The following is a 13,971-nucleotide window of genomic DNA, read 5'->3' on the forward strand; positions in this document are numbered from 1 at the left end:
GTCATGAATAAATAAATAAAAATCTTAAAAAAAAAAAAAAAGAAACATTAAAAAAAAAGAAAGAAAGAAACATTAAAATAGACTTACTCAATTTAAGAAAATACAAATGTGGGGCACCTGGGTGGCTCAGTGGTTGAGTGTGTCTGCCTTTGGCTCAAGGTGTGATCCCAGGATCCGGGGATCAATCCCACATTGGGGTCCCCTCAAAGAGCCTGTTTCTCCCTCTGCCTACATCTCTACCTCTCTTTCTGTATCTCTCATGAATAAATAAATAAAATCTTAAAAAAAAAATACAAATGTGACCACTGACACAAAATGCACAAAATCAACATTGACCAATTCATTCGAGAAGGACAAGTTTAGCAGTTCATAACCCTCAAGCCAGATGTTTTCCATCTCTGAAGTGATGTTGTCACACATTTTGGTCAGAACACCATTTTCTTTAGACTTGTGTTCAAGAACTTCCTCTGTTTCATGACAATCATTCCTGATTTGGATTGGACTTTAAAAAGCTAGTGATTAGGGGCGCCTGGGTGACTCAGTTGGTTAAGTGTCTGCCTTCAGCTTGGGTCATGAATCTCAGGGTCCTGGGATCGAGTCCCTTGTTGGGCTCTCTGCTCAGTCAGGAGTCTGCTTCTCCCTCTTCTGCTGCCCCTCTCTCCCATTCATGCTTGCTCACTCACTCTCTCCCTCTCAAATAAATAAATAAAATCTTTTTTTTTTTTTTTTTAAAGGAAAGACTAGTGACTAATACCTCCTTCCTCTATATCTGGGTGATTTATTGGCTCAACAGATTATTTTTTCTTCTGCAAGGGCCTTCACACTTTTCCATTCTGTGTTCAAGAAAGAAAAATTATTTGTATAAATAGTAACAATCATGGCTAATGTTTATTGATTGCTTTTTATGTTCTAGGAGGTATTTGAAAGGTTTTTTCATGTAATATTTCTTTTTTTAAAGAAAGGTCTGTATTTTTTTTTAAGATTTTATTTATTTGAGACAGAGAGAGAGCATAAGCAAGGAGGAGGGTCAGAGGGGGAAGGAGAAGCAGATTCTCTGCTGAGCAGGGAGCCTCATGCAGGGCTCAATCCCAGGACTCTGAGATCATGATCTGAACTGAAATCAAAAGTTGGATGCTTAACCAACTGAGCCACCCAGGTGCCCCTATTTTTATTTATTTTATGTTTTTTAGAGAGAGAGGTTGGGAGAGAGGCGGAGAGAAAGGGAGACAGAGAATCTCAAGCAGACTCTCCACCAGTGCTGAGCTGGATGCAAGCCTGACGTGGGCCCAGTCCCAAGACTCTGAGCAGAAATCAAGAGCCCACCAACCAACTGAGCCACTCAGGTACCCCACGCTCATCTGGTTCTGAAGTATGATATGGCATTGACAATCAACATGACTCAAGAGTGATAGTGAAGCCCTTTTGCCTCAGGATCCCTTCCTCACTGGTACCAGAAATTCTACCATTATTGCTTCTTCCCTCACAACATTGCCATCTTTAGATGCCTCATACAATACAACTAGTTGGGGCATCTGGGTGGCTCAGTCAGTTAGGTGTCCAACTCTTGATCTCACCTCAGGTCTTGAACTCAGGGTCATGAGTTCAAGCCCCACATTGGGCTCCACACTGGGCATGGAGCCTACTTAAAAAAAAAAAAAAAGAAACTAAAATACAACTAGTTGAGAGAGCAGGACACTAAATCCCTACACATCTGGTTGAATGGATTTTTCTTTTTTTTTTTTTTAAGATTTTTCTTAAAATCTTACTTATTCACGAGAAACAGAGAGGCAGAGACATAGGCAGAGGGAGAAGCAGACCTCCTGTGGGGAGCTTGATGTGGGACTCAATCCTAGGACCCGGGGATCATGACCTGAGTCAAAGGCAGACGCTCAACCATTGAGCCACCCAGGTACCCCAGAATAGGTTTTTCACTGCACTCTCCACTGAGTGGACTAAAAGAGAAATACAGATTGGGAGGTGGGAAATGGCAGGGCAGGGTGTTGAAGGAGATGAACAGAGAAGAAAAAAGGTTGGAGCCAGATGTCCCGGTTTTCCTGGGATGGCCCTGCTCAACCTCAAATTGATGGGGCCCTCTGGAAATACAACCCTATAGCCAACTGGCTCTGGTTCTTAGCCCAGAACTCTGGGGACAGAGAGCCAAGTGGGTGAGAGGTGACAGGAGGGGCTCTTTTGAATAATGCTGGGAGTAGCTCAGGTACCTCCTTCTGAGCCAAGGTATCCTTAGGGAAAGGCAAGTAGGGACAAAGTATGAAATGCATCCTTCTCTGAGAAGAAGGAGAGCAGCCTTACTCTTTTGCCTTGGGGTGATTGTATTCTATCCAACTGAAGTCTATTTTTAAAAATTAAAATGTATTGGGATCCCTGGGTGGCACAGCGGTTTAGCGCCTGCCTTTGGCCCAGGGCGCAATCCTGGAGACCTGGGATCGAATCCCACGTCGGGCTCCTGGTGCATGGAGCCTGCTTCTCCTTCTGCCTATGTCTCTGCCTCTCTCTCTGTCTCTCTCTCTGACTATCATAAATTAAAATTAATTAATTAATTAAAATTAAAATGTATTTTAAATGATGCAACAATTTATATAAATATTGTATAAAATCCAAACAAATGTTATAATTTAAAAAATTATAAAATTCAAACAAGATAAAGTTAAGGTCCTTTGACCATCCCTCCAATTCAAAAGACCTTCCATCACTGCCCTAATTTGGAGTATATCCTTTCCTTTTTCTACACAACACGCATATATATATTTACATATAGGAAGCATTCTGTTTCATTGGGTTTATTTTACTTCTAGTTTTAGAATTATGCTTTATATTTTTTACTTACTTAATTACAGGGCCATAGTTCAAAATTCCAAAGGTTCAATAGGGAATACAGTAAAAAGCAGATGTCCTTCCTTCCCCTTTTTACAACCATCAAGTCTCTTCCCTAGAAGCAACCACCAATTCTAGTTTCCTGTTATTCCTTCCAGAGGTATTCTATGCAGTTAAAATCTAACATATACGTATACACACACATACGTATATATACTACCTTGAATATATATTATACATTGAATATATTGAGTATATATTCAATACATATATATGTATACTTCACACAAATAGGGACACTGTTCTGCACCTTGTTTTTTTCACTTTACAATATATCTTGTAGACCTTTCCTTATCAGTGTGGAGAGCAGCCTCATTCTTTCTTATACATGCATAGTATTCCATTGTATGTATGCCTGATATTTCTCTTTTCCCCTATGGAAAGAAAGGTCATTCTCAATATTTTATTTTTACAAACAATGCTGCAAGTAATATTTTTATCCATTACTTTGCATATTTATTTGTAAGATGGATACCTTTTTTTTTGCGCGCGTGCATGCACACACATGAGAGAGAGAGGGAGAGAGAGAGAGAGAAAGAAAGAAAAGAGCATGTGCTCATGCACACACAGTGAAGAAGGAGTGGAGGGAGAGGGGAAAAGGGAGGGACTCCCAAGCTGACTCCCCGCCAAGCACAGAGCCTGACTTGGGGCTATATCTCATGACTCTGAGATCATGACCACAGCCGAAATGAAGAGTCAGACACCCAACTAACTGAGCCACCCAGGCACCCCAAGATGAATATCTGCTACTGGGGATTAGTAAGGTGAGATTATTTTAAAAGTTTCAATAGTATTTTAAGTGTTGATTGATATTACCAAATAGCTTCCAGGATGTATTGATTTTTTTTTAAAGATTTTATTTATTTATTCATGAGAGACACACAGAGAGAGAGGCAGAGACACAGGCAGAGGGAGAAGCAGGCTCCATTCCATGCAGGGAGCCTGATGTGGGACACGATCCCAGGTCTCCAAGACCACACCCTGGGCTGAAGGCAGCGCTAAACTGCTGAGCCACCTGGGCTGCCAGGATGTATCAATTTTTACTGCTTATAAATTGTTTGTTTGCTCATTTCTAAATAAATATGTCATATTATATACTCTGTCCTGAACACTCATTTTTCACTCAGCAATATGGAGTTCTACCTATGTCAATACACATAGACACATAGATCTACCTCATTAAAAAAATACTGTTTTACAGTTTCCTGTTGTATGGCTATAGATAGCTTATTTAACTGTAGATAGCTTTTTTTTTTTTAAAGATTTTATGTATTTATTCATGAGACACACAGAGAGACAGGCAGAGACATAGACAGAGGGAGAGGCAGGCTCCCCCCAGGGAGCCTGATGTGGGACTCAGCTGGGACGGGGATCACGCCCTGAACCAGAGGCAGATGCTCAACCACTGAGCCACCCAGGCATCCCTGTAAGCTTGATCATCAGTAAGCTTGATAGCTTACTGATGGACATTTTGGTGATTTTCAATTTTTTGCTGCCACAAACAATGCTACAATGACTATTCTTGTGTAAATAGAACAGATTCAGAGAAATGATTTATAAGACTGATAGGTATACATATTTCAAATATCAACAAATGCTATCAAATTGTCCTCCCCAAATGTGCCAGTTTAGATTTCCACCAATGGTGTATGAGAATTTTAGATTTACAAATGGAAGTGGCCTATGAGCTTCCTTCTGATCATAGCTTAAAGTTTCAGTTATCTCTGGGATCATCCAGGCCCTGAGCTCCCTTCCACAGAATGTGAGTGGACAAGCTGAGTGTTGGGAAGAATGAACACAGACTAGGGACAGTCTGTCTCTCATTAGCCAGGTGGTCACCTAGGTAATACAACCTCTCCAAAGAAAAGGCTTTGGGAGAGAGTGAGCTCCTCGTCACTGGAAGTGTCTGAGTGAAGGTTTGGTATCAACAAACACTCTGAGCATTTATTCTGTGCCAGATTTTGGGCTGGGTGACTTGACTCAGAGATGTGTCAGACCCATTTCCTGCCCTCCATGATAATCACTGAGAAAATAGACAAGTAAATGGTGATGATTCTGTCTACTAAGTATTGAGTTGGACTTCCTTTTCTGACAATATCTGGTACTTCCTGTTATAGAACACATGGAAATGCCAGAAACAAAAACAACAAACATCCTTTTAAATTCACAATTGAACCTGCAATAGTTCAGGTTTTAACAGTCTTTTAGGGAGATGAAAACTTGGGCTTACAAAAAGTTTGGGGTTGGAACTGAGACCCTAGAAGGGCTACCCCCACAGTGAAAGATTAGAGTAGAAGAAGACAAACTTCTGACTACTAGCAAAGGAGACAAAAAGAATATGTGTCCATCTTGACCTTGTCTTTGGTTGGAGGAAAGAAAATATCTCCCAAGAATTTAAAACCACATGCCTACCCTCGAGGAGTCTGGGGTTCATATTCATATCACCTGCATGTCTGGGAATCCCCAATGCTGAGAAATTAACATAAAAGGAGACCTACTCTAAAACCATCTCTCAGATGCCTAGCAGGAACAAATGCAAATCCTCTTTGAATCTCCCCCACACCCAAGTGCAAGGTACACAGAATTCCTGTATATAAAGTTCTTCCAAATAATTAGCTAATAATCCACAAGCAATCCACTATAAGTAAGATTCAGTAGACACAACAAATCAGACTGCCAAAAACTTCAGACATCAGAATTATCAGACAGTAATTATTAAGTGCAGCTTAGAGGCAGCTGTTAAGTGCTTTGAGAGTATAGAGAAATAACGGACTCCTAGATGGAACCAAAGTCTTCAGAGAGATGGAAACTTGAAGAATGGGTCTTGAAAGATAAGTAGGACTTTACCAAATGAGTACAGGTGCTATTTGGGGTAGCCAGTGGGATGTACAAAGTAGAATGTACCAAGGAAATGACTATTGATCCTTTAGTTTCTCAAGTGTAAATAGGGCAGAAAAGTGGGATGAGACAAGGGAGGTAGGTAGAGGAAGAGATCATACTGGCTGTCCTAAGGAAAGCCAGTGAAGGTGTTTTTTGTTTTGTTTTGTTTTGTTTTTTTAGTTTTTAAATGTATTTATTCATGAGAGACACACAGAGAGAGGCAGAGGAAGAAGCAGGATCCACACAGGGAGCTTGATGCAGGACTCAATCCCAGGACCCTGAGATCATGACCTGAGCCAAAGGCAGACACTCAACCACGGAGCCACCCAGGTGGTGTGCCAGTGAAGGGTTTTAAGTGAAGAGTTAGTGATATTCATTTGTTCATTCGTTCATTCATTCATTCAACAGTGGACATCAGACATAAAGAGTGGGTTGTAAAATGGAGAGTAAATGCAGCAAGAGATCAATTAGGAGAGTATATTAGACCTCTAGGTGAGAAATGCTGGTGGCTTAGACCAGGGTGGTGGCAGCGAAGATGGAGAAGAGTAGGTTGATTTGACCAATGTTTAGGTCAAGGCTTGAAGGCAGATTGTGTATAAGGGATAGAGAAGTAGGAGGTGTCAAGGCTGATTCCCAGGTTTTTGGCTGAGCAACTGAAAGATGGGTGGTGCCATTCACAGAGATAAGGAATTAAGGAGGAAGAATGAGTTGTTAAAGGAAGATCATGAGCTCAGTTTTAGATATTTGGAGTTTAAAGTGGCAATATCTAGTTTGATACAAACGTCTGAGTATCAATAAGTGAAACCTAGGCTAGAAATAAAGATCTGAGAGTCACCAAAATATAAATGGTGATTAAAGCCAGGGATGTATAAAGCCTGTTGTAATGAAGAGGAACTTTTGATTGCAAGGTAACTACGGATCCAACTCAAACTGGATTAAACTAGAAAGGAAATTGGGTTGAAATGTTTAGCAATAATTGCCTTCAGGCAAGCCTTCATCCAGTATCTCAAATAATGGAACTAAGATCCAGTCTTCTTAATTTTTCCAAAACACTTCCTAGGAGTTGGTTTAATTCTTGACAGGCTCTCTCTTTGTGATCACGTGCTAGTGTAGGGAACCGGCTTTGTCTTGGCACCCTGGAGGCCTTGCATATTCACGTAGGCCATACAGGCAAAGGTTTGAAAAGCTTATCTTGACAGACTGCCTCATGACCCTCCCAGAACAGGAGAGGATGTGAGGCTTATAAGACTGAGGCCATCTTCTACTTGTTTCCCTCTCTCCCCTGGGAGGCTGTCATGAGACAGTTTTCTTACTGTTTCCCAGGTTTGAGAGGCTTATGGAACTTTTTGCTGCACCTTATTCAGAATGGACCTGCAGAATATACAACCTGTTAAGCGAAGTCTAGAGCTGGCTCCTCAACCACAGGGCACCCACAACTTTTGCTGCAATTGCTCAGCCCCTTTTGATTCAGTATCATCCTTTTTGGTATGTGGAACAAAGATCCTGGGGAGCTGGCTTATCCTTCTTGCTGTGTATGTAAATAATAAACTATTTAAATTGAAAAGTGGCTCATTGTATCTTTACAATGTAGAATAAGTTAGGCCTTGGCCTTGGCTTTGCCATATCTTGTCTTTTTTTTTTTTTTTTAAGATTTTATTTACTTGAGAGAGAGCACAGAGGCAGAGGGAAAGGGTGAAGCCGACTCACCATTGTGCAGGCAGCCTGATGTGGGGCTCAATCCCAGAATTCCGAGATCATAACTTGAACCAAAGACAGACGCTCAACCAACTGAGCCACCCAGGTGCCCCTTGTCTTGCACATATAAACTGCCAGCTGCTTCTGGGTCTCGGTGTTTCCACACTCAAACTTGGCAGAAAAGTAAAGACTTATTTCCCCAAATGGCTGAATTCAAACTTCCAGAATTGAAGTTTGTTTTTTTAGCTCTTATTGACCTGATCTGGGTCATATGCTCATCCCTGAACCAATCACTGGGGCTAGGAATTTGGAATGTATTGGTTAGTTTGAGCCATTTAAAGTTCATTCCTGGAATGGGGTTGAAGTCAATCCCACTCAAACCACATGGCTGAGGATTCAGTGTCCTATTAGGAAAGAGGAGAAAGGAAAGGTGGGATGGAGGCCAGGAAATGGCAAGCAAAGACCATTATCCCTATTTTCTTTGCCAGAGCAAGGAGGTCTGTGCATATTTGGGGGAAGGGCAGGGGGGTCTGAATGCATGGTTGTGGAGGGTATGGCTCCTGAGGCAGGAGAGGGATTCAGAGACAGGAGGCTGAACAAGAGGAAGCCAATCTTTAGCCTTTGGGTTGTAGTTCTAGTTTATACCTTGGTCTTGTTTTCCTAACAGGATGGCCTTTGCAAGGGTGTACATTTATGGGTAGGGGACGGAAGGAAATTGAGAGAGCTGGAGGCACAGTCCCGGAAATCTGTTTTCAGGGCATTATAAAGGCCAGATTTCTGGTTCCTTTTGGGCCCTTACAACACTGGGGTGCAAGGGTTGAGGAAGGAGCTGGTGGGGGTCTCCAGGAACAAGTGACAGCTAGTACAGGAGACAGATGGTGAGAACTCTGGTTTCTGGACCCAGTGCCACCCTGATTTGCTCTGTGATCCTGGGGCAGGAGCTGTTCTTCTCTGAGACTTCACTTCCCAATCTGTACAATGATCTAGATCAGGCCTTTACTATTTTTTCAATCGTAAGGATGCCTTCAATTATTTTTCCTACATGCCACTGCCTTCCACTTACCCTATTTAATGAGTTGTTATTGTTCATTTTTAAGTTTTTATGTAGTTTGTTTTATGGTGAAAATTTTATACAAATATAGATCGAGCCAATGCTGTATCTTTACTTTTTCCTTTTGTTTTTATAGCAACCTTTCTTTTTTCTTTCTTTCTTTCTTTTTTTTTTTTACTCTGTTCTTACGTGTCTTATGCTGATTTTCTTGAGTTCTTTACTTCTCATCCAGGCCATATCTTGCACATTTATGTTTGGGTTCATTTCTCTTTGCATGATCCAAGAAATTATAAATTTTATCTGTTTTGCTATCACCAAGGTGGGTTCAAGTCTGAGGACAAAGATAATTGTCTGGTGTGTTTCTGTACATTTTGGTTAGTTTTTCTCAAATTTCTGGCTTAGGTTCTATTGCCTTCCCAGGGTAAAGGACCTCTGTGACCATTTGTTTCTGCAGGAAGACTAGGTGTGTCATAAATGTCCATGCTTGGTTGGTTACTTGTGTCATATATAATATGGCTGCTCGTCAGGCCACCAGGAAGAAAAAAAATCCTCGGGATCCCTGGGTGGCGCAGCGGTTTGGCGCCTGCCTTTGGCCCAGGGCGCGATCCTGGAGACCCGGGATCGAATCCCACATCAGGCTCCCGGTGCATGGAGCCTGCTTCTTCCTCTGCCTGTGTCTCTGCCTCTCTCTCTCTCTGTGACTATCATAAAAAAAAAAAAAAAAAAAAAAAATTAAAAAAAAAATCCTCAATCATGTTTAAATATTTTATATACTAGTCAGTCTGTGATTTTTGCTGTGTGTTTCTGTCTCTCAAATTTGTGTTAATGAAAGTCTCACAGAACTGTCCTTCAGACTTTTGCAGGAGGCAAGAACAAGCTATGGAAGGATTTGGGAAAGAATTGATCGTGCTTCGTCCAAAATACGTCTTGAATCCAACTACTTCTCTCTCCCACTCTAGTCCAAGCCACCATCTTCTTTCCCCTGTTTGACTGCAGCATCTTCTCACTGGTCTCTTCCTGCTATCAGCCTCGCTTCCTCCAATCCATTCTCCACTCAGTGGTCAGAAGGATATTTTTGAAATCTTAATTATGGTCATGTTCCAACTCTTCTTGAAACCCCATGGTGGACTTCCTATTGCTTTTAGAATAAAAATCCAACCTAGCATCAATGGTTCACAAAGGCCATTTGTCCTTTGCCTACTTTCCCAGTCTTACCTTTTATTCATTTCACTCCACATTGGCCTCCCCCATTGCAAACTCAATCCCCTCCTCACCATATACACCATTTACTATTGCCAGTTCTTTATATCAGTGGTTCCTTCTCATTTTTTAGGTCTCAGCTTAAATACTACTTCCTCAAATAGGCTTTCCTTGACTACCCAATCTAGTCAATAGTAGGTCCTCTGTCGTTCACTGTCATTGCTCTTTGTTGCCCTCATAGGTCTAATCATAACCTCTAAATATTTTGCCTGACTACTTCTATTTTGTATGACTCCTTGCTAGACTATAAACCCCAATATGGGAGCAACTGTGTCTATCTTACCACCATTATTAGTGGACATTTGCCTTTTTCTTCCCATCCAGCATCCAATCACCTTTGCCTTCACTCATATGATTTCACCTAGCTACCTTCAGGGTGTTGTCCTAAGACATACTTAGTAAATTCATCATCTGACTTCTCACAGATCTTTTTCTCTTGCTGTCCTACACACAGCCAAGAGGCAGGCATGGGGCCTAATCTCAATCAATCACATGCTCTTTCCAAGAACATTAAATCTGGGCAGCTCTGGTGGCTCAGCAGTTTAGCGCCGCCTTCAGCCCAGGGCATGATCCTGGAGACCTGGGATCAAGTCCCACATCAGGCTCCCTGCATGGAGCCTGCTTCTTCCTCTGCCTGTGTCTCTGCCTCTCTCTCTGTGTCTCTCATGAATAAGTAAATAAAATCTTTAAAAAAATAAATAAAATTAAAAAAGAACATTAAATCTTAAATGACACAATGCAAGGCCATTAAAAACTTAATGTTCACTCATTCCATTGGTGGTACCTAGTTGACCTGACAGGTGGCTCCTGCTTCCCAGACCCTGTGTTGTTTACCTGGGTCCTAACCATTCCAAGTCTGGTTCCCCAGTCTTGTCTTTGGCTCTGTGACCTCCCTCAAAGCCTCCTAGTTAACTTCTTAAAGATGGCCAGAATCAGGGGCACCTGGGTGGCTCAGTGGTTGAGTGTAGGCCTTTGGCTCAGCTCATGATCCCAGGGTTCTGTGATTGAGTCTTGCATCTGGCTCCTCGTGGGGAGCCTGTTTCTCCCTCTGCCTATGTCTCTCTCTCTCTCTCTCTCCATGTCTCTCATGAATAAATAAATAAAATCTTGAAAAAAAAAAAAAAGATGGCCAGAATCAGTTTGCTGTTTGGAATAAAAGAAATATATAGACTGTATCTTCACAGACTAGCATAGGACCTGGCAAAGGCAGGTATTCAATAAATGCACCCAGTTTGTGTGACTTAAAGCTGGTTGCTTAATATCACAGAGCCTCAATTTCTTCCTCCTGGGTAACCCACATATCATCTGGGACCTCTGGCTTCTCAAGACAGAAATCATCTTGCTTGTTCCTTTATTATCTCCCTTCTTTCAAATCTCTACCCCTCCTTCTCAGCTACAACAACCAAACAACTCAACACAACTCAACCCAAATTCCTCTCCTGCTTAATCACAATGTCTAGACCTAACATTCAGATTCTAGTTATGCTGTTTTCTAGCTAAGTTTCTTTGGCTTCAGTTTCTTCATGTGCATGTGGTAATGGGGAAGTTATAGTAGCTGTAATAGTATCTGTAGATAATGAGATAAAACATGTAAAGCACTTAAAATGATGCTTAGCACATAGTAAGCATGCAAATACTTGCTAGCTATTATTACTATTTTAATCTTTTTGTTGCATAAACTACTAGATACTTATGCCTTCACGATAACGTTCTTTGTTCTTCAAAGTACAGTTTCTAACCACCAGCATCAGAATAGATGAAGAGTAGGGGTTCCTGGGCTCCTTCCCAGACCTAGCAAATCACAGTTTCAGGGGCAGAGCTAGGAAATTTACATTTGAAAAATATATCTCCCAAATGATTACTCATTTTTTAAAAGATATTGAGACATAACAGACATACAATAAAATTCACCCATTTAAAGTATATAGCTCAGTGGTTGTGGTATGTTTACAGAATTGTATAATCTGATTTTAGAACATTTTCATCATCCTGAAAAGAAATCCTGTACTCCTTAGCAGTCATTTCCTATTCCCACCCCCTCAACCACCCCAGCATTAGACAACCACTAAGTTGGCTTTTTGTCACTATAGATTTGCCTATTCTGGACATTTCACATAAATGGAATTATATAATATGTGGCCTTTTGTGTTTGGCTTATTTTATTTAGCATATTTTAAAGTTCATCTATGTTGTAGCATGTATCAATACTTTTTTTTTTTTACCCAATTATAGTCCATTAATAGACCACATTTTGTTTATCCATTCATAACAAACAAAATGGATATTTGTTTTGTTTCCACTTTTTAGGTATCATAAATAATAACTATGAACAAGCTATGGGCAGTCAAGTATAAGTTTTTGTGTGGATATATGTTTCTCTTGGATTCTCTTTTTTTCTCTTGTATTTCTCTTGGATTTTAGCTAGGAGTTGAATTGTTGGGTCATATGGCAACTCTATGTTTAACATTTTGAGTAACTACCAAACTGTTTTCCAAAGTGGCTATAGCATTTTACATGCCCACCATGAGGGTTCCAATTTCCCTACTTCCTTACCAATACTTGTTATTATTTAATTTTGATGAGACTCAATTTATTTATTTCATCTTTTGTTGTCTGTGCTTTTGGTGTTGTATCTAAAAAAACCCTTCTAAATCAAGGTCATGGAGATTACTCCCAGGTTTCTTGTAGGTGTCTTATAGTTTTAGCTCTAATATTTAGGTCTATGATCCATGGAAACTCATGTTTAAGAACCAACAAATTGGGTCTATCTATAATGGTTCTTCCCAAAGACAATTTTCACCCTACAAAGAATGTTTAAGTCATCTATTAGGATAATGTAAACAATAATGAAACAGCTAAATAATGCATATCAAGCACTTGGTATGCACTAACCATTTTACATTACATAATCTTGTTCAATCTTCATTATGGGTTTGTGTTATAATAACCTCCACTTTTCATGATATAATACACTTTACTCTATGATGATGTAATACATATATCTCCTTTAATGTGAAAGAGGATAGCAACACTTATATGGTTAGAAAGGAAGGTTATCAGACTAAATAAGCTCATGTGTGTTAAAAGAATGGCACAGTGCTTGGCAGAACAGGGCTCAAAGGATGAGGGTGCCTTTTCTATTGTTTCATGATTACCTCTTCCACTGAAAACCCACCCCTCCCATTGGTCAAGAAATCGATCAGCTCCAAGGCTGATTTTTGTATTCTCCTAGCATCTTGCTCCCCCTTTTCCTTCTTTCATTATGATTTGTGATTTTACTTTTATTTGTGTTATTTTTAAGACTATCACATCTCCAAGTTCCATAAAGGCACTGGGTGCAATTTTGTCACTGCAAGATTCCCCAATACTCAGTATAGGGCTGGGGGATATAGTGATCTTTTATTTTTATTTTTATTTTTTAGTGATATTTTAAAAATGCACACTTGACTACATCACTTTTTGGTTTAAAAGCCTCCAGTGGCATATGGATTACACTATGAATAAAGTCCAAATTCTCAACCATGGCAAACAGGTCCCTGACTGGTCACTACCACTCTCTCCACTTGGAACACACTTGTTTTCTTTCCCAAACACATCTTGCTGTTTCCTGAATCAGAGTCTGTTTCCTTCACATGTCAGCTCTGATTAGTTTCTCATTTGGATCTCAGCTCAAATGTCATGTCTTCCCAGAGCCTTCCCTGACCACGCTGTCCAGTGTTACCAACACACTTCCACCAAGTTATTCCTGATCATACAACCTGTTTCATATTACTCACAGACCTGAACTTTCCTTATATATTAATTTAATATTATTATAGCTAACAGTTAAGCACTCACCATAAGTATTTTTCATACATTAATTAATGATGTGCCACTTAATGCTTTTCAACGAGCTCTCCAAAGTCCAAAATTGATTTGTAGTGCTTGTAGTGTAAACACTCTCATCCAGAGAGATTTCAAGCTACCAACGTGACATCACTGAACGCCAATTTGGGAGCTGATGGGCAGCAGCAACCATTATACAGTATTGCCATAGTAATATAGCAGTAGTAAATAACCTCAAGAGCACAGATAAAACAAAAATGTAGTAAAATAATTAGGAAATAAGGAGTTTTGAGTATTTATTACCTTGTTTTAATATAACTTATTTAACTGTAAGTTTATATAATTTAATTTTTGATAATGGCTTATAA

At 40.2% G+C, this 13,971-nt stretch overlaps 1 protein-coding gene across 1 annotated transcript in view; it reads left to right on the plus strand.

Annotated features, from left to right (window-relative positions):
* PIGU (phosphatidylinositol glycan anchor biosynthesis class U) overlaps positions 1-13,971 on the plus strand; it is a 121,619-nt gene that overhangs the window by 13,342 nt on the left and 94,306 nt on the right. The gene's annotated exons all lie outside the window — the stretch shown is intronic.

This window comes from Vulpes vulpes, chromosome 14 (assembly GCF_048418805.1).
Source record: "Vulpes vulpes isolate BD-2025 chromosome 14, VulVul3, whole genome shotgun sequence".
Lineage (NCBI taxonomy): Eukaryota > Metazoa > Chordata > Mammalia > Carnivora > Canidae > Vulpes > Vulpes vulpes.